This window comes from Moschus berezovskii, chromosome 9 (assembly GCF_049115385.1).
Source record: "Moschus berezovskii isolate FMDL1 chromosome 9, NW_MosBer_1.0, whole genome shotgun sequence".
Taxonomy (NCBI): Eukaryota; Metazoa; Chordata; class Mammalia; order Artiodactyla; family Moschidae; genus Moschus; species Moschus berezovskii.
In genome coordinates this window covers 29,998,730-30,017,520 of record NC_142468.1, presented here as the reverse complement: position 1 = coordinate 30,017,520, position 18,791 = coordinate 29,998,730, and the positions used below count along the sequence as shown (strand labels likewise).

The window sequence follows — 18,791 nt, the reverse complement described above, 5'->3', positions numbered from 1 at the left end:
TTCAACATTAAAATGATGTAATGTTTAATTCCCAACCAAAACAAGAGGAGAGCCCTTCCAGCAAAACGCCTCCCCACTTCCCTACATGCATTCCCAACCCTGTGACCATGGGAAGTGCCTTCATTCTTGTCCTTCCTCTCCTCATTTCAGATCTCCTTGCAAAGTGGGAAAGTAGCCCATGCCGATGACTAGCCCAGACCTTCTGTGCTAGTGTATGTCTACCAGTGGTGAAAGGTGGTTCAAAATGAGTTAGACACGACCAGCAAAGGGAGCTGGACCTACAGACTGGTTCAGGTTGCTCTTTTGGGAACCTGCGGAATTGAGATCCTGCTCATAAACTCATCAAGGGCTTCCCTGGTGGCTCAGCTGGTAAAGAATTTGCCTGTAATGCAGGAGACCTGGGTTCAATCCCTGGGTCAGGATGATCCCCTAGAGAAGGGAATGGCAACCCACTCCAGCATTCTTGCCAGGAGAATTCCATGTATAGAAGAGCCTGGCAGGCTGCAGTCCATGGGGTCACAAAGAGTGGGACACTGAGCGACTAACACTTTCACTTTCATAAATTCAATTTGTCCCTCTTTACTTTGGCTTCGGGTCAGATCTGTAGCAGGAAGTTCCCTCTACGTTGCTCAGAACTTTATCTCCACAGCCTTGACCTTCACCAGCAGGTCGATATGTCAAGGAATTAAATGACTGATGAATAATCAACCATTACAGTAAAAAAAAAAAAATTTATATATATATATAATCCCTGGGTCAGGAAGATCCCCTGGGGAAGGGAATGACAATCGCAACCGGATACTCCAGTATTCTTACCTGGGAAGTACCATGGACAAAGGAGCCTGGTGGCTACAGTTCATGGGGTCACAAAGTCAGAAATGACTGAATGACTAAACAACAGCAATAACATATATATATGAATTTATTTAAATTTACTAAAAATTTTATATAAAATTTAAATCACTTATTTATGTAATGTGATGAGATTTGCCCGCTGCTAACTGGGGGCAGGATAATCCTTTTTTATGAGAGGGTGGGGGCTATCCTGTGTGCTGTAGGATGAGAGCATCCCCAGCCTCAATTCACTAATGCCAATAGCACATCCCTAATTATGACAACCAAAAAAGTATCCAGACATGAACAGATGTTCCTGGGGGGAAAATCTCACCAGTTGATAACCCCTGCCTTATATGAGCATCTGGTGGTCCAGCCTACATATGGAAAGTCAAGTAAGCTAGATCAATTTACTCTCTACAGAGGTCAAAGCAATGTGTCAGATCTTCTTTATAAAAACATAAATATTATCTTTTTTTTTTTCCTGAGTTTTTAGACAGAATTCCTGTTTAGGGGCTGCTAACAGCTATCAGCAGCTACACTGTGGCCTTTGAGGGGACTGGGGCCCTGAGCTGGGAAGAGGAGGTGGAAATAAGGGGTCTGTTGAATGTGAGCAGGAGTTAGCAGGCTGCCAGCTGTTGTGATGGGGCAGAGTTATCAGAGCGGGGGGCATCCAGGGAACAAAAGATTAGCTCAGCGAGCATATATTTAAAATGGGTTATGTTAGAAAGCAAGCAGTCCATATAGTGCAGCTTTCATGTTTTGGCATTTAATGATTATATTTCTGCTTTGCCAACAAGGCACTGAATGAGTGACATTTTATGAAATTCGTCATCGTCACTCTGGTCTTAAAGGGGTTCCTATCTGTGAGTCAGATTCCTGTCCTCTGTGGGCTGCATATAACTGGAATTTACAGACGGACATAAAGTTTTAAGAAACATTTCCCAATCAGTGTAGAAAAAATGTGCTGGTAGCAATACAAGTGTGCTCTAGGGGAAAACAGACTTGCTGTTTTCTTTTGTTTTCCATGTATGGAAATATCATTTCAGCTTAAGATACAGATACCATAGCGGCTGTCTGCAAAACTGTGTGGTCTCTACATATTAAAAGTAGACCCTAAAAATGAATTAAAGACTTAAATGTAAGGCTAGACACTATAAAGCCCTTAGAAAAACACATAGAAAAACTCTTTAATATAAATTACAGCAAGATCTTTTTTGACCTACCTACTAGAGTAATGGAAATAAAAGCAAAAATAAAAGGAATTTAATTAAGCTTAAAAGCTTCTGCACAGCAAAGGAAACCATAAACAAGATGAAAAAACAACCCTTAGAATGGGAGAAAAATATTTGCAAATGAAGCAACTGACAAAGGATTAATCCCCCAAATATATAGACAGCTCATGCAGGTCAATATCAAAACAAATAACTCAACCCCCAAATGGGCAGAAGACCTAAATAGATGTTTCTCCCAAGAAAGACATTTAGATGGCCAATAAACAGATGAGAAGATGCTCAACACCCTAATTATTAAAGAAATGCAAATCAAAACTGCAATGAGGTATCATCTCACACTGGTCACAATGGCCGTCATCAAAAAATGTACAAATAGTAAATGCTGGAGAGGGTGTGGAGGAAAGGGAACACTCTTACACTGTTGATGGGAATGTAAGTTGGTACGGTCACTATGGAGGTTCCTTAAACTACAAATAGAATTACCATATGACCCAGCAATCCCACTCCTTGGCATATACCCACAGAAAACCTTAATTCAAAAAGATTTATGTACCCCAGTGTTTACTGAAGCACTATTTACAATAGCCAGGACATGAAAGCAACCTAAATGTCCATCAATAGAAGAATGGAAAAAGAAGATGTGGTTCATATATACAGTGGAACATTACTAAGCTATAAAAGGACCAAAGTTGTGTCATTTGCAGAGATGTGGATGGATTTAGAGATTGTCATACAGAGTGAAGTAAGTTAGAAAAACAAATATTGTATATTAATTCACATATATGGAATCTAGAAAAATGGTAAAGATCTTGTTTGCAAAGCATAAATAGAGATGCAGATATAGAGGAAAAAATGTATGAATATAAGGGGAAAAGTAGGGGAGTGGGAGGAATTGGAAGATTGAGAATGATATATATACACTATGTAATAGATGGGGAAACAGTGGAAACAGTGTCAGACTTTATTTTGGGGGGCTTCAAAACCACTGCAGATGCTGATTGCAGCCAGGAAATTAAAAGACGCTTACTCCTTGGAAGGAAAGTTATGACCAACCTAGATAGCATATTAAAAAGCAGAGACATTACTTTGCCAACCAAGGTCCATCTAGTCAAGGCTATGGTTTTTCCAGTGGTCATGTATGGATGTGAGAGTTGTACTGTGAAGAAAGCTGATCACTGAAGAATTGATGCTTTTGAACTGTGGTGCTGGAGAAGACTCTTGAGAGTCCCTTGGACTGCAAGGAGATCCAACCAGTCCATTCTAAAGGAGATCAATCCTGGGTGTTCATTGGAAGGACTGATGCTAAAGCTGAAGCTCTAATACTTTGGCCACCTCATGCGATGAGTTGACTCACTGGAAAAGACTGGGAGAGATTGGGGGCAGGAGGAGAAGGGGAGGACAGAGAATGAGATGGCTGGATGGCATCACCGACTTGATGGAGGTGAGTTTGAGTTTGAGTTGGTGATGGACAGGGAGGCCTGGTGTGCTGTGATTCATGGGGTCGCAAAGAGTCGTACACGACTGAGCGACTGAACTAAACTGAACTGATCTATAAAATAGATAACTAATGAGAACCTAGTGTATAGCACAGGGGACTCTACTCAGCACTCTGTGGTGACCTAAATGGGAAGGAAATAAAAAAGGGGGGAATCTATATATGTATACGGCTGATTCACTTTGCTGTACAGCAGAAACTTGACACAGCAGTGTAAAGCAATTATGCTTCAATTAAAAAAATAAAACAAGTAGATCCTAGCCAGCAGAGACATTACCTGTTGATATGCTGAATGGTAATATTGTATGTATGTTGCATTTTTAATTCAATTTAGGAAATGTTTCCTGAGTCAGGGACATTATATGCTAGGGACTGAAAGCATAAGGAAAATAAAATGTGGACCTGTCCTCTGGTTGCTTTCAGTCAAGGATCACCCTATCCTAAACAGGTACATTTCCTCACTGTGTGATAGAAGATAGTCATAGCTTGGCCCTTGGGGAGGTTGGGAGGACCTTCCATGGGAGGGCCTATTCTGAGCTGGGTTTTGAGGATGAATAGGAGCCCTACAGCGACAGAAGGGGGATGGGTCTTCCAGACGGAAATAACAGCCATGCAAAGACACAGAGGCTTAAAACTGTATGATGTGGCCAGGAGCCCCCAAATAACTTGATGGTGCAGGATTGCAGGGGAGGAAAGAAGACATCCTGTGCTGAAGAGTTTAGACTCTTCAGAGGTGAAAGCAACTGGCAGAGGATGTGAAGTCAGAGAACAACCTAAGATCTGCATTTGGGGAGGGCTTTAGGTGGCTGTCTGCAGAGGAGACTGACGGGGCAGCCCTGGTAAGGCCATTGAACTACTGGTCGGCAGAGCCTTTCTGCTCCAAGGCAGCCGTCACAAGAGTGGAGTCAGGGAAACACGTTGGAGGTGGAATTGGTAGGACTTTTTAGAGTAAAAGAGTGAGAGGAGTGGCCAGAGTTCTGACCCATTTGGAGTCTGGGGGAATGGAATACATAGTTAACTTTACAGAAAACCCAGTGTTAAGATTAGATGGTAACCCAGATGGAAGATTAGATTTGTGTCATCAGTACCCTCCTAGCATAGTACCCGTATCAGTTCAGTTGCTCAGTCATGTCTGACTCTTTGCAACCCCACGGACTGCAGCACACCAGGCCTCCCTGTCCATCGCCAACTCCTGGAGTTCACTCAAACTCATGCCCATCGATTCGGTGATGCCCTCCAACCATCTCATCCTCTGTCGCCTCCTTCTCCTCCTGCCCTCAATCTTTCCGAGCACCAGGTCTTTTCAAATGAGTCAGTTCTTCACGTCAGGTGGCCAAAGTATTGGAGTTTCAGCTTCAACATCAGTCCTTCCAATGAACACCCAGGACTGGTCTTCATTAGGATGCACTGGTTGGATCTCCTTGCAGTCCAAAGGACTCTCAAGAGTCTTCTCCAACACCACAGTTCAAAAGCATCAATTCTTCGGCGCTCAACTTTCTTTATAGTCCAACTCTCACATGCATACGTGACTACTGGAAAAACCATAGCTTTGACTAGACAAATCTTTGTTGGCAAAGTAATGCCTCTGCATTTTAATATGCTGTTTAGATTGGTCATAACTTTTCTTCCAAGGAGCAAGCATCTTTTAATTTCATGGCTGCAGTCACCATCAGCAGTGATATTGGAGCCCACAAAAATGAATTCTCTCACTGTTTCCATTGTTTCCCCATCTATTTGCCTTGAAGTGATGGGACTGGATGCCATGATCTTAGTTTTCTGAATGTTGAGTTTTAAGCTGACTTTTTCACTCTCCTCTTTCACTTTCATCAAGAGGCTCTTTAGTTCTTCTTGGCATAGCAGAAACTGTAATTTTAAATATTTCCATAGGTGTTTATAGAAGGAGAAGAGAGGAGAGCGAAAGTGAAAGTGAAAGTTTCTCAGTCGTGTCTGACTCTTTGCAACCCCATGGACTGTCCATGGAATTCTCCAGGCCAGAATACTGGAGTGGGTAGCCTTTCCCTTCTCCAGAGGATCTTCCAAATCCAGGGATTGAACCCAGGTCTCCTGCATGGCAGGCGGATTCTTTACCAGCTGAGCCACAAGGGAAACCCAAGGATACTGGAGTGGATAGTCTATCCCTTCTCCAGGGGATCTTCCCAACCCAGGAATTGAACCGGGGTCTCCTGCATTGCAGGCGGATTCTTTACCAACTGAGCTATCAGGGAAGCCCTAAGTTAGAAATTTCTAAGTGGGGGAAAAAAGAAGAATCAGAAGGAAGAGGTTTCGTAGGAGGAGGCATCAAGTGCCATGTTGAAGTCAGTTCACCAAAGGATTCAAAGCTGTCCATTGAATCTGGGGTGTAATTGTTGGTACCGCTGTCTTAGTCACCGTTCTCATCCTTGGGGTTTGAAGGGCACTTCTGCACTTTATTTCACTAGCTGAAGCTTCTTGACAAAGTCAACACAATATCCTCTCCCCAGGGTAAACCTTCTTCATCTACTTCTGATTACTCTGTCCCTCATCTTATTATAACTATGCTTCTTTTACTTGGGTCTCAAGAGACCCAGGTTCAGTTCCTGGGTTGGGAAGATCCCCTGGAGAAGGGAACGGTCACTTACTCCAGTATTCTTGCCTAGAGAATTCCATGGACAGAAGAACCTGGTGGGCTACAGGACATGGTGTTGCACAGAGCCAGACACGACTGAGTGACTCACACACACACACACCCTTTACACTAAGGTCTGCATCTTTCTTCTTCAGTGGACCGTGGAGATCCATATTTTGCCCACATTGAAAAAAGGGTCGAGAGATTGTAGGGGGTTTTAGGGGGTTTTATTCCCCAGTCTGAGGGTCAGAGAAGAACGATCTTGTGGCTGCACTAGAAAAATCAGACTCAAAATAGCGCATGGAAGGCACATTCCAGACAGAAACTGCAGCATATGGAGCAGAGGAAGGAAGAGCCTCTCAGCCAGTGGATTCCCAGGCATCTTCTCAAAGCAGACGTGTATATTCTTGGCCAGATTCGATACCTCCCTAACTGGGAAAAATGTTTAATTAGACAGCTGTAACCCGGAATCTCTTCCTAGAAGGCAGACATGTCTAACTGATCCACAAATCAAAGGGAGAGATGAAATCTTCTTTAAAAAGCTGCAAAGTTTCAGAACCTCTGTTGTGAAAAGGATCTAAATAAGTGAAATGGCATGATGACATTTTTAATCTTTATTTTATCACCCTATACAAACTAAATGCATAAGTATCTTCAATAGACTTGCTCCTATTTGATGCTGAAACCAAAATCTTTTTTAAAAGAATGTACTGTGCAAAATGATGATTTAAAGAAATCCTATTCTGTATATTTTTAAGTGACCCAAACTTTTTAAAAAAGTGACTAATCAAAAACCCAGTGCTCGGTGACAACCTAAAGGGGTCGGATGGGGTGGGAGATGGGAGGGAGGTTCGAGAGGTATACATACATGTACCTATGGCTGATTCATGTTGATATTTGGCAGAAACCAATATGATATTGTAAAGCAATTATCTTCCAATTAAAAATACATAAATTTAAACAAATCTAAATGTTTTAAGCAAAAAAAAAAAAGTGAATAATCACCTAAGACAGTGGTCCCTAACCTTTTTGGCACTAGGGACTGATTTCATGGAAGACAGTTTTTCCACGGACCGGGCTGGGAGGAATGGTGTCAAGATTATTCAAATACATTACATTTATTGTGCACTTTATTCCTGATCTCATGCTGCTGCTGATCTGACTGGAGGTATCAGTCAGTAGCCCAGAGTCTGGGGACTCCTGACCTAAGATTTCTTCTTTGGGAATCTACATTCAGAATTAAAACACCATGTTCAGTTAGTAATCATCTGCTGTCAGAGATGCTTGTTTTTCCAAGCTAATAAATCTGATCTTTATCATAGTACAGTGACTAGATTATTAATACTATGTCCTCTTATTCAAGTCAACTTAAGCAGAAGTCTAGCTAATTGTAGGATTTCATAGAAATGGCATCAGGAATAGTATGTAACTGTTAAAAAATCATGGTTTTGATGACTAAGTGCATGAAGAAATATTTGTAATATAAGTGAAAAAGAAGGGGTATTTTTTTTGTTTTCTCCCTTTCTGTTCTTTTTCTGTTCTTTCATATGCTGTGAAGTATTAAGTGTAATTAGGACATAACGGGGAAACCAAACATAGTTAAAATTATTTTGTAAATATCTTATGTGCTCTAAAATCTACAATTCTTTGGATGCTAAAAGCCATAAATAATTTTGTTTCTCCTCGTATTTAGACTTCTATCTTTGGGTGTCAGGATTATAGCTATTTTATTTTCTCCTCAATTTTCCATGTATTTACTTTGTAATTACGTTTGAATGAAGAACATGTAATTACTTTTATAAACAGAAAAGCCAACGCTTTATAAATAAAGGGAGATGAAGTGGCGTCAAGCAGACCTAACTTCTCTTAAACTCTTCCACCAACTATTTTAACTGTGGGCAAGGCACTTTACTTCTTTGCGCTTGACTCCCACAAAATGGCCGATAAAACTAGTCTTTGGCAGTTTGTTCCAGCTTTTCTGGTATTCTGGTTTAAATCTTATCAGGAAGCAAAGATGGCCTGCTATGTTAGTTCCTTGGGCATATTAACTCTTAGCATGATCCAGGCACCAGGAGCGGTGGTACTAGAGATACATCATTTGGCATCTGGACTCTGCCTTGAAAGGTTGCAGGTTTTCCAGAGAAAACAAGACCAAGTGCAGAAAGCCAGAATAGCCAGTTCAGTGATACTGGGGAAGATAAGTGTGGATCAGAGGCACAAAGGAGGCTCCACCAGAAAGGGAGAACTTGAGTACCAACTTCACTATATCCCCTATCATATGTTTGCAACTTATTTATGCTTTAAGAAATATTCCGGCCCAGATGCTTTATAGGGTGTTGAACTGCAGGTTTGATTGTCAAACATTTCTCTCATCTGGTATGTATGCCAGTAAGCCTTGTCGAGTAACATTACAAGAGAAGACCATAATGTGTCCGGTTTACCAGGAGAACACTTGGTTTCTGGAAAGAACTGTGTGTCTCTGCAGCTTTCAAATGCAAGCTCCTTGGGGCTTGTTATATTGGAGACATATTTTATCTTCCCAAAGACTAGTGTCTGAGCTCAGACAGGATGTATCATGCCTGTGGGCTTAACAGAAGACTTGCCGGGTGATTGAATTAACGTCTCATCTCTTCTGGGCTCCACAAAATGAGGTTACAAAAAAACCCAAAATGAAACCAAAAAACGAAGAAGCCATTTGCTTCCCTCTCCTTGTTTCTTCCTTGAAGCCTTTGTAATTGTTCTTAATGTGGTTAAGTTCAAGTGGTTTCCAGTTCAGGCATGGTGCAATCAGATTTCCTCACCAGGGTGCTTTTCCACTGCCACCTCTTTTGACGTCAGTAACTGTTCCTGTTGATCTGAACTCCCTATTCACCCTGCAGATGACTTCGTCAGAGAAAAATCACAAAGCAGGAGGCACTTACGAGAAATGCAGCACAGTGCTATCTGTTCCTGGAGGTTTCCTTTTGCTTGTTCAGAGCTGGTCAATAGCAGCATTTGATACCGGATTGATAGGTTACTTATTTAGAAGTAATTTCAAAGCAATTCTTAGAATTTGGATGAGTAAGTATAGATGTGGCTCCCAGCCTAACATCATCTTCAAGCAATAACTAAATTAGTCTTTAACTTTAAATGTTGTTTCTATTCTTGGAGTTATTTCCAAAAGGTAACCTATATCCTCACTATAAATACATGTTTTGGTGAGATTTACATGTGTCAATGGTAGTGACTATGGGTTCTTGCTTTAAACAGAAAAATCTTTCTCAATCTGTTTATGAGAACAAATGAACTCCATTGAAGGGGAGAATAGCCACTATAAGAAGTCCCATAAAGTTTGCAGTTCATGGGGGAGCACATTTGCCTTGCAGTAATAATTATGATTATCATAAAGCTCTTAAAATAGTATGAATTGTCATCTAACATTAGAAAAATGAAAAAATTTGTTGGAGAGGAAACTTTAGTTAATGTGACTTGGCTTATCAAATCTGGTTTCGTGACTCCTTGTTCAGTAGTCACGTCAGAGAAAGATAAGTCCTCCTTATCAGGTCAAGGCCATGATCATGCAGTGTCAGGAAGTGTTCCTGCATTCCGGCAGCTGCCCTGGGGTCCTCTTGACTCCCTGAACCCTCGAGAATCCTGTCCTGAACTAAGGAGCAGGGAGCTGCTGCAGTAGCATTTCAGCTGCTATTTCGTTCCCGTGTACTTGCCAGGCCCAGTGCTCTGCTGTGAGCACCATCTCTGCGTCCACGGCAGGTGCTTCTCTAGTCTGCTGCAACCCCATCCCAGGGGTCAGAGCCCCAGGAGCAGAGAGCCAGGGTGGCTGCAGCCTGGGGGAGGTGGTGATGAGGAAGAAGCTATCAATAGATATCAATACTACTAATAGTTGCTTCCCAAGTGGCTCAGATGGTAAAGAATTGCTTGCAATGCAGGAGACCCAGGTTCAATCCCTGGGTTAGGAAGATCCCTTGGAGAAGGGCCTGGCACCCCACTCTAGTATTTTTGCCTGGAGAATCCCATGGACAGATAAGCCTGGCAGGCTACAGTCCATAGGGTCACACAGAGTCGGACATGACTGAGTGACTAATATTTACTTTCACTAATAGCTGGTAACTTTTATCCAGCACTTACTATGTGCCATATACTGATTGAAATTCTAAGCTTAAGTCATTTCATCCTCCAATACCTGTGAGTTCAGTCATCTTATTGTAACCATTTTGCAGATGAGAGTTTTGAGGAAGAGAAAATAGAGCACAGCAGGAGCTGCTTTGGTATTTCAGGCTCCCTGGCTCCAGAACCCATGGTCCTGACCACACAGTGCTTCCCTTTAGCTATTCCAGGGACTTCAGTGCTGGGCATAAGGTCTTCCAGCTGTAACTTTGGTCCTTTTTGGTATGTGGTAATAACAGTAACATCTGTTTGTTGAGAATCCTGTTGTGGGTCTGGTGCCACGCCAAGCACTTGGCTTCTGGTTTAATCTTCACACGATCAGTGTAATTAGAGATGTTATTACCCCAGATTTAGAAATCAGGAAACCTCCTGCCCCTTAAAATTTGGTGAATGTTTCAGTTAAAATTTTCCTGGTAGAAAAAAATTAGGAAAATACTAAACCAGGGTCATTCAAAAAGGGAGACGAGAAAACAGAGATTCAAAGGTATAGTGGTGTCTCCTGGAAACCAAGGGCACACACTGGCCTGGTCTCTCCAGAGACAGGAAGCTGGAAGGGCATGAGGGACCCAGACAGTTTCCTTCTCAGCCATTCATGCTGTCTCTGCCCTTATGCTTCCCTTTCATCTGCCCATCCAGGCTTTTACCACTGTGATACAGCAAGACTTTTCATGTGTTCACATCACAAAGGCAGAAGCCTCCGCTCCCTAGTTCATTTCCTCAGGTCCTGTGCACAGCACAGCCTACTTGAACACCTGCTCATCTCAGTTCCAATTTTCTGGGAAGGGGACTGGGGTGGGGCAAAAGGGCAGCCTGGTCCGACTTGCCACATGCCATGTGTCCAGCACTTACCTGTGTGACTGCACCAGGGCAGGTCTCTGAGAAAGGGCTCAGTGAGTTGAGCCAACACCTCTGCAGGTGCCTGGCACACCAACCCTAAGGCATCTCATCCTTGGCCCCTGCTCTCTCTAGAGTCGCCCTCCTTAGGTAGGATCACCTTGCCACAGGTACCATAGCACTTTTATCTGGATGGGTAGGTTTGTTTTTTGGTTGCACTGTGTCGTCTTTGCTGCACATGGGCCTTGTCTAGTGGCGAGTGGGGACTACTGTTTGTTGTGGTGCATGGACTTCTCATTGCAGTGGCTTATTTTGGTACGGAGCATAGGCTTTAGGGCTTTAGTAGTTGCAGCATCTAGACTCAGTAAGTTGCGGTGTATGAGCTGGGTAGTTGTGGCACACAGCCTTAGTTGTCCTGTGGCATGTGGAATCTTCCCAGACCAGGGATCAAACCCATGTCCCCTGCATTGGCAGGCCAACTCTTATCCACTGTACCACCAGGGAAGTCCTAAACAGGTGTTTTGTCTCTAGCTTTACCTCATGGATTGCACGTCAGTTCTACTTCCTAGAGAACAGTCCTTATGAGGGGCTTTAGTACGTCAAGGTTGTATATTGTCACCCTGCTTGTTTAACTTATATGCAGAGTACATCATGAGGAACGCTGGGCTGGAAGAAGCACAAGCTGGAATCAAGATTGCAAGGAGAAATATCAATAACCTCAGATATGCAGATGATACCACCCTTATGGCAGAAAGTGAAGAGGAACTAAAAAGCCTCTTGAGGAAAGTGAAAGAGGAGAGTGAAAATGTTGCCTTGAAGCTCAACATTCAGAAAACAAAGATCATGGCATCTGGTCCCATCACTTCATGGGAAATAAATGGGGAAACAGTGGAAACAGTGTCAGACTTTATTTTTGGGGGCTCCAAAATCACTGCAGATGCTGACTGCAGCCATGAAATTAAAAGACGCTTACTCCTTGGAAGGAAAGTTATGACCAACCTAGATAGCATATTAAAAAGCAGAGACATTACTTTGCCAACCAAGGTCCGTCTAGTCAAGGCTATGGTTTTTCCCGTGGTCATGTATGGATGTGAGAGTTGGACTGTGAAGAAAGCTGATCACCAAAGAATTGATGCTTTTGAACTGTGGTGCTGGAGAAGACTCTTGAGAGTCCCTTGGACTGCAAGGAGATCCAACCAGTCCATTCTAAAGGAGATCAATCCTGGGTGTTCATTGGAAGGACTGATGCTAAAGCTGAAACTCTAATACTTTGGCCACCTTGTGTGACGAGTTGACTCATTGGAAAAGACTCTGATGCTGGGAGGGATTGGGGGCAGGAGGAGAAGGGGACAACAGAGAATGAGATGGCTGGATGGCATCACCGCCTCAATGGACATGAGTTTGAGTGAACTCTGGGAGTTGGTGATGGACAGGGAGGCCTGGCGTGCTGTGATTCATGGGGTTGCAAGGAGTCGGACATGACTGAGCGACTGAACTGAACTGAACTGAAGGGAATGCACACTGCTTATACTGACAGTCACTATCAGGTCACAGGATATTTTTATCCCCTGTGGCCTGGAGAAGTAGCAGCCCGGGACTGACAGTAGCCCAGATGGACCTGGCCCAGCCTGCAGCGGGTCAATGGAAGCAGGCAGGTGATGACAGGAATTCTATTATTAACCAGGCACCAGCTCCTTCAGTTCAGTTCAGTTCAGTCGCTCAGTCGTGTCTGACTCTTTGAGACCCCATGAATCACAGCACGCCAGGCCTCCCTGTCGATCACCAACTCCCGGAGTTCACTCAAACTCATGTCCACAGAGTCGGTGATGCCATCCAGCCATCTCGTTCTCTGTCATCCAGCCATCTCATTCTCTGTCATCCCCTTCTCCTCCCGCCCCCAATCCCTCCCAGCGTCAGGGTCTTTTCCAGTGAGTCAACTTGACGCATGAGATAGCCAAAGTATTGGAGTTTCAGCTTTAGCATCAGTCCTTCCAATGAACACCCAGGATTGATCTCCTTTAAAATGGACTGGTTGGATCTCCTTGCAGTCCAAGGGACTCTCAAGAGTCTTCTCCAGCACCACAGTTCAAAAGCATCAATTCTTCGGCAATCAGCTTTCTTCACAGTCCAAATCTCACATCCATACATGACCATGGGAAAAACCATAGCCTTGACTAGATGGACCTTGGTTGGCAAAGTAATGTCTCTGCTTTTTAATATGCTATCTAGGTTGGTCATAACTTTCCTTCCAAGGAGTAAGCGTCTTTTAATTTCATGGCTGCAATCAGCATCCGCAGTGATTTTGGAGCCCAAAAAAATAAAGTCTGACACTGTTTCCACTATTTCTCCATCTATTTCCCATGAAGTGATGGGACCAGATGCCCTGATCTTTGTTTTCTGAATGTTGAGCTTCAAGCCAACCTTTTCACTCTCCTCTTTCACTTTCCTCAAGAGGCTTTTGAGTTCCTCTTCACTTTCTGCCATAAGGGTGGTGTCATCTGCATATCTGAGGTTATTGATATTTTTCCTGGCAATCTTGATTCCAGCTTGTGCTTTTTCCAGCCCAGCATTCCTCCTGATGTACTCTGCATATAAGTTAAATAAGCAGGGTGACAATATACAACCTTGATGTACTCTTTTTCCTGTTTGGAACCAGTCTGTTGTTCCATGTCCAGTTCTAACTGTTGCTTCCTGACCTGCATACAGGTTTCTCAAGAGGCAGGTCAGGTGGTCTGGTATACCTATCTCTTTCAGAGTTTTCCACAGTATTGTGATCCACACAGTCAAAGGCTTTGGCATAGTCAATGAAGCGGAAATAGATGTTTTTCTGGAACTCCCTTGCTTTCTCCATGATCCATCAGATGTTGGCAATTTGATCTCTGGTGCCTCTGCCTTTTCTAAAACCTGCTTGAACATCTGGAAGTTCACGGTTCACATATTGCTGAAGCCTGGCTTGGAGAATTTTGAGCATGACTTTACTAGTGTGTAAGATGAGTGCAATTGTGCTGTAGTTTGACCAGCTCCTTGGCCTCCTGTAACTCACACGGGCTCGTCTGCACTAGGCTGGGCTAGGCTGTGTGGTACAAAGGGATTTCTGAGTTGCTTTTATTCCTCTATATTAATGACTTGCGTTTGTGGTTGGTTGAACCAGGGACAAAAAAGGAGCAAGGGACAGACAAAGGGCTGGGCCACTGGCTTTAGAACTGAGATTCAGCTAGTCTGCGGGACCTTTAATCTGCTGCTATGCACATCGGGGCAAGACTTCCCTTCAAGGAGCCAGAGGCTGTGCAGGTGTCCAGGCTCAGCATCTAGGAAATTGGATTTTAGAAAAACTGGAATACTGTCTATACAGGCTTACATACAGAAGCAGCCGTCTGCCCTCCCTGCCCACAGTGGGATTTGGAAGCTCTTCTGTGCCCCAGAAATGACTCATGGCAACCTTAATCCACCCTGCCATGCGGTAAGGGCCTCCCTAAATGCATGGATCCCAGCAGATGCTTCCTTTGGTCGCTTCCCATTTGGGTTTGTTCAGTGTGACTTAGTGTTTGTGAAGTCACCAGCAAGACTAGATCTTAAGCACCACAGATCATGGAGTAGTAGGCAGATGGTGATCTTCTTTCTCGTTGCTTCATCTCTGCCTTTAAAGGGTATTTGCTTAACATGAAAGGTTTCTAGCTTGATGGCATTCATTCCATAGGAGTAGAATTCAGCCAGAGTCGCTGGATTTTGTAGCTGATGTTATTATTTGTGACACTTCCTGGACTCTTTTTCAAGCCAAGCCCTGGAAAAAGCATAGTCGCCACATGTTCTGGCCCAGACACTGGGCCTATAATTATGACCAAAGCCTATAGTGAGGGATCCCATGTATTCCTAGGTCTAGGGCCCTCTTCTCAGCTGTGGGTGACCTGGGGAAAGGGCGAAGGGACGCTTCCTAACTAGCCTTGGCTTTTTGTACCAGCACTTGATCAAGAAAGCTGCATGTGTTACAATGAGGCCCTCACTCAGCACTCTCAGTGCTTGGGGAGTGTCCACCTTGGCAGTCACCGCAGCCTGCCTCACACCTGACACTCCAGCTGTTCATTCACCCTGAGTCCTGCCCTGTCCATCCCCACTCCAGCCTGACTCGTGCTTCCTCACCTTCAAGGCCGGTGAAATTAGCTCCTCCTGGTTTTCCCCAAAGCCCGCCCCAGCCTCCGGGCTGCTCCAGTGTCCCCCCATGTGTCCCATGACGCCCCCTGTGCCCATGTACTGCGCTTGGCACACTGGGCTGGTGTGCTCCTGAGAGCAGGGCTGGGTTCTCCTTCATTTCATGCTGCTCAGTCCCTACCCAGGGTCTGGCACAGTGTGTGCCCAGTAAACATTTATTCCTCCTTGTTGAGACTCAAGTGAGCCCAGAAGGTCTCTCTGAAAGACTCAGTAGACTCTATACAGCCCATACCAGAACTCAGACCCTGTATACTCAGGGGAGCGTCGGGACCCAAGTCAGAGGCTGTTGAGTCTCTCTTTGGATGTAATTGCAACCAGCCTCATGGCCTGGTTACATCAGGCATCAGACTGGCTATTAAGGGAGAAGGTGGTTTCTAGGGGCCTTAATAATGAACAACAAGGGATGTAAAGACCCTTCTTTCTATTGGCTTCCTAATCCTACCTCCTACTGCCTGAATACCTGCTCTGAGACAGTCTCAAAATTGTCCTTTCCAATGTCCCATCTTTCATATGAAAAGCAGAGAAAATGGAGGAAGCCATGAGTGACTTTGGTTTGTTTCTAATTATGAATAATAGTCATCATAGAAATCTCCAGCGATATGGAAAAATATAAAAGAGAGATAAATGTCATCCGAGATCTCACAATTGAAAGTAACTTGTCACATGTAAGCATTCTTTTTTTCATCTTTTCTGTGCATATCTGCATCTTTGGCTAAAACTGAAATCATTCTGTACATTCACATGTATGATTTTTTTTCTCTGATGTAAAACATCTTCACCATTATAGCTGCCAGCAGTGGCAACCCCTACTGTTTATTGCACACTTTCTAGAAGCCCCACCTGAGGACACGTTTAATGAAAACTTATTGCTAAGGATGGCTTCTCACTCACCCCCAGCTAATGATGAGTGAATCTTCTTTGCTAAAAGCTTGAGATTTTTATCATTTATCTCCACCTCTGCAAAATAAATTGTGGAGAAATTGCTGCCAAATGTTAACTGTCTCTGCAGCAGACATTTTAAAATAGAGTGAACAGAACTGTATGTAAACAGAAGATCTCTTCACAACAAACACATTTTGCTAGCTGATAAACATGCTTTTATTTTCCTACCTTGTGACCTTATTGTAGGTCTTTGGTAAGATGGGCCATTGCTTTTTGTTAAAGCGTCATTGTGTCTCAGCTGGCTTGTTTTCCCTTCCTGCTTGCTTAAAGAGTCGTGTGTCGCCCAAGGGCTATGAGCTGTACCCTCTGTTCTAGATGGTGCCAGACAGGAGGTTAGAATTAAACTCTGGGTGAAAAGCAATCCCTGCTTTCTCGGTTCTAAAGTTTATGACCTTTGTCTGTGCATCCCAGGTGTGCAAGCCTCCCAGGACCCCCTGCGTTATCTGAGAATCTGCCTCTAGGGCAGATGGTGGGACTGAGACAGAGAAGCAGGACCAAGGCAGGAAGGCAGTATTTCCTTCCCCAGATCTGGAATTTAGCCCAAAGTCTGGCTTTTCAGACTTGAAGTTATGAGGATTGTTTTAAGGGCAAGCTAGAAATAGATGCAATTTCCCTTGGAATGCCCTCATCTTTTTGATGCCTGCTGTTGTCGATGCTTGTGCTAACTTCACTGATGTCCACAGCCTGCAGAGTAGCCACTTACCTACTGATTCAGTTCCAGTGTCAAGGCATTTTGAGCTATTGGAACTCATATGGCTGCCAGACACAGCCATGAAAAGGTGGACAGGCCAGTTAACAAAAATGTATCAGATGTACCTTCTTGCTGAGGCCTGGATCCTCATCCAGGCCCCTGAGGCCCCTCCAAATGAACACAGCAGGGGCATGACAACGTCCATGTGGCTGTAGCTCTTAGATCTGTCTCTATCACAGGCTCACTCTCTGCCCCACCCACTGCTAACCTGTTCCTTCCACACAAGCCTGCCCCATACAAGAAATAGGGGGCCCTATTGCTCATCCAAGCTTGTCCTGCCCAACTTGGCCTCTCCCCTAGCCAGTCACTCCCCCTCAGTTGAAGGCCTCTAGCTTAGTCAGATGACTCAGTATTTTTAGTTTTCTGTTGGCTTATATTGGCCAGCCTGGAGAGTTGTTCTACTGATGTTTGGTTTTTGGTTTTGTGTGTGTGAATCTTGCTATTCCATCTTTACTCCTGAAGTCTTGCTTCTCATTAGCAGAAAGAGATATTTCATAGACCCAGAGGATTTTATTTTTCCTTCTAATTAAGGTCTGTCTTAAATTGGGAATACGAGGTCATAAGTTGCAGTGTCTTCCAATGGGGAAGAGCCTGATTAAACCCATGACAGATCAGGAGGTGAACAGGAGCACACACAATCTCTGCCCTCTCTGTCTACCGTTCAGCTGTGACTGTATGGCAGCCCCTGGCAGAGATGGCAGCACTTGAAAACACAAATAAAAATGCTTCTGGGTACATATACATATCCTTTGTGAACTGGTAAAATACCAGGTTCCTTACAGAACAACCTCCTACCCACCAAAAAGATGACCAATGGCCCTGATGGCACTCATTCTGAAGGTCTTGGCTCACACATCACTTGCTCAGAGTGACCTTCCCAGCCCCACGAACAGATGATATGATATCATTGCTTCCCCCACTTTTCCTTCACAGCATTTACCAGAATTTGAAAATTTACCTGGTTATATGACTTTGTGTTTTTATTTTAAAGTAATGTGTATCTCCCACAGCAGATGCTCTGTGGATGGAGACTGTGTTTTCTGTCTCTCTTACTCTCTGTTGGGTTCCCAGCACCTAATCCAGCACTTGGTTAACCTGGGACTCCATACATGCTAATGAGAAGGAGCAAGCAAGTCCTTTGATCTCAGAGGTTCCCAAAGCAAAGTGTTTTACCCTGTCCCTTTTGGAGACACCACTTGTTAATGGGGACCTGTAGACGTCTTCCATTAAGCAATGTTACTTTCCACGCACTTTATTCATAACACTTGCACAGTACTTAGTACACCAACTGCATCAATGACTTTTAAGAGCCCATTTAACCTGCTGGGTTAGAGTTTTATTCCAGATGGAGACAGCATCTCACTTGACTTTAAATTCCCTTTTCTGATTCAGGAACCTTCTGATGGGCTTAATGGAATTTCTAACATCCAGGCAACTCTGAGGCTCTCATATGACTGTTGTCTGGCTGATTGGTCAAAAATGTTTTCCTTTTTCTCTGATTATTCTCTGCCCGGGTGTGGGACCTATGGAATATCTCTTACTTGCTGTGAATAACCCTGCACGTTCCAGACAAAAAAAGAATGCACCTTTTGATTATGTTGCTCTCTTTCAGTTTATGAAACTCAGTGATTTTGGTAGAGATAGTGACATCATTCTCACCCTACTAATGCTGAACATCCAAAAAAATATTAAATTCAAGATTACATGGGGTTTAAGGTGCAGAAT

General features: G+C 43.8%; 1 protein-coding gene across 1 annotated transcript in view; it reads left to right on the top strand.

The window, feature by feature from the left end:
* PRKCH (protein kinase C eta) overlaps window positions 1–18,791 on the top strand; it is a 233,848-nt gene that overhangs the window by 147,675 nt on the left and 67,382 nt on the right. The gene's annotated exons all lie outside the window — the stretch shown is intronic.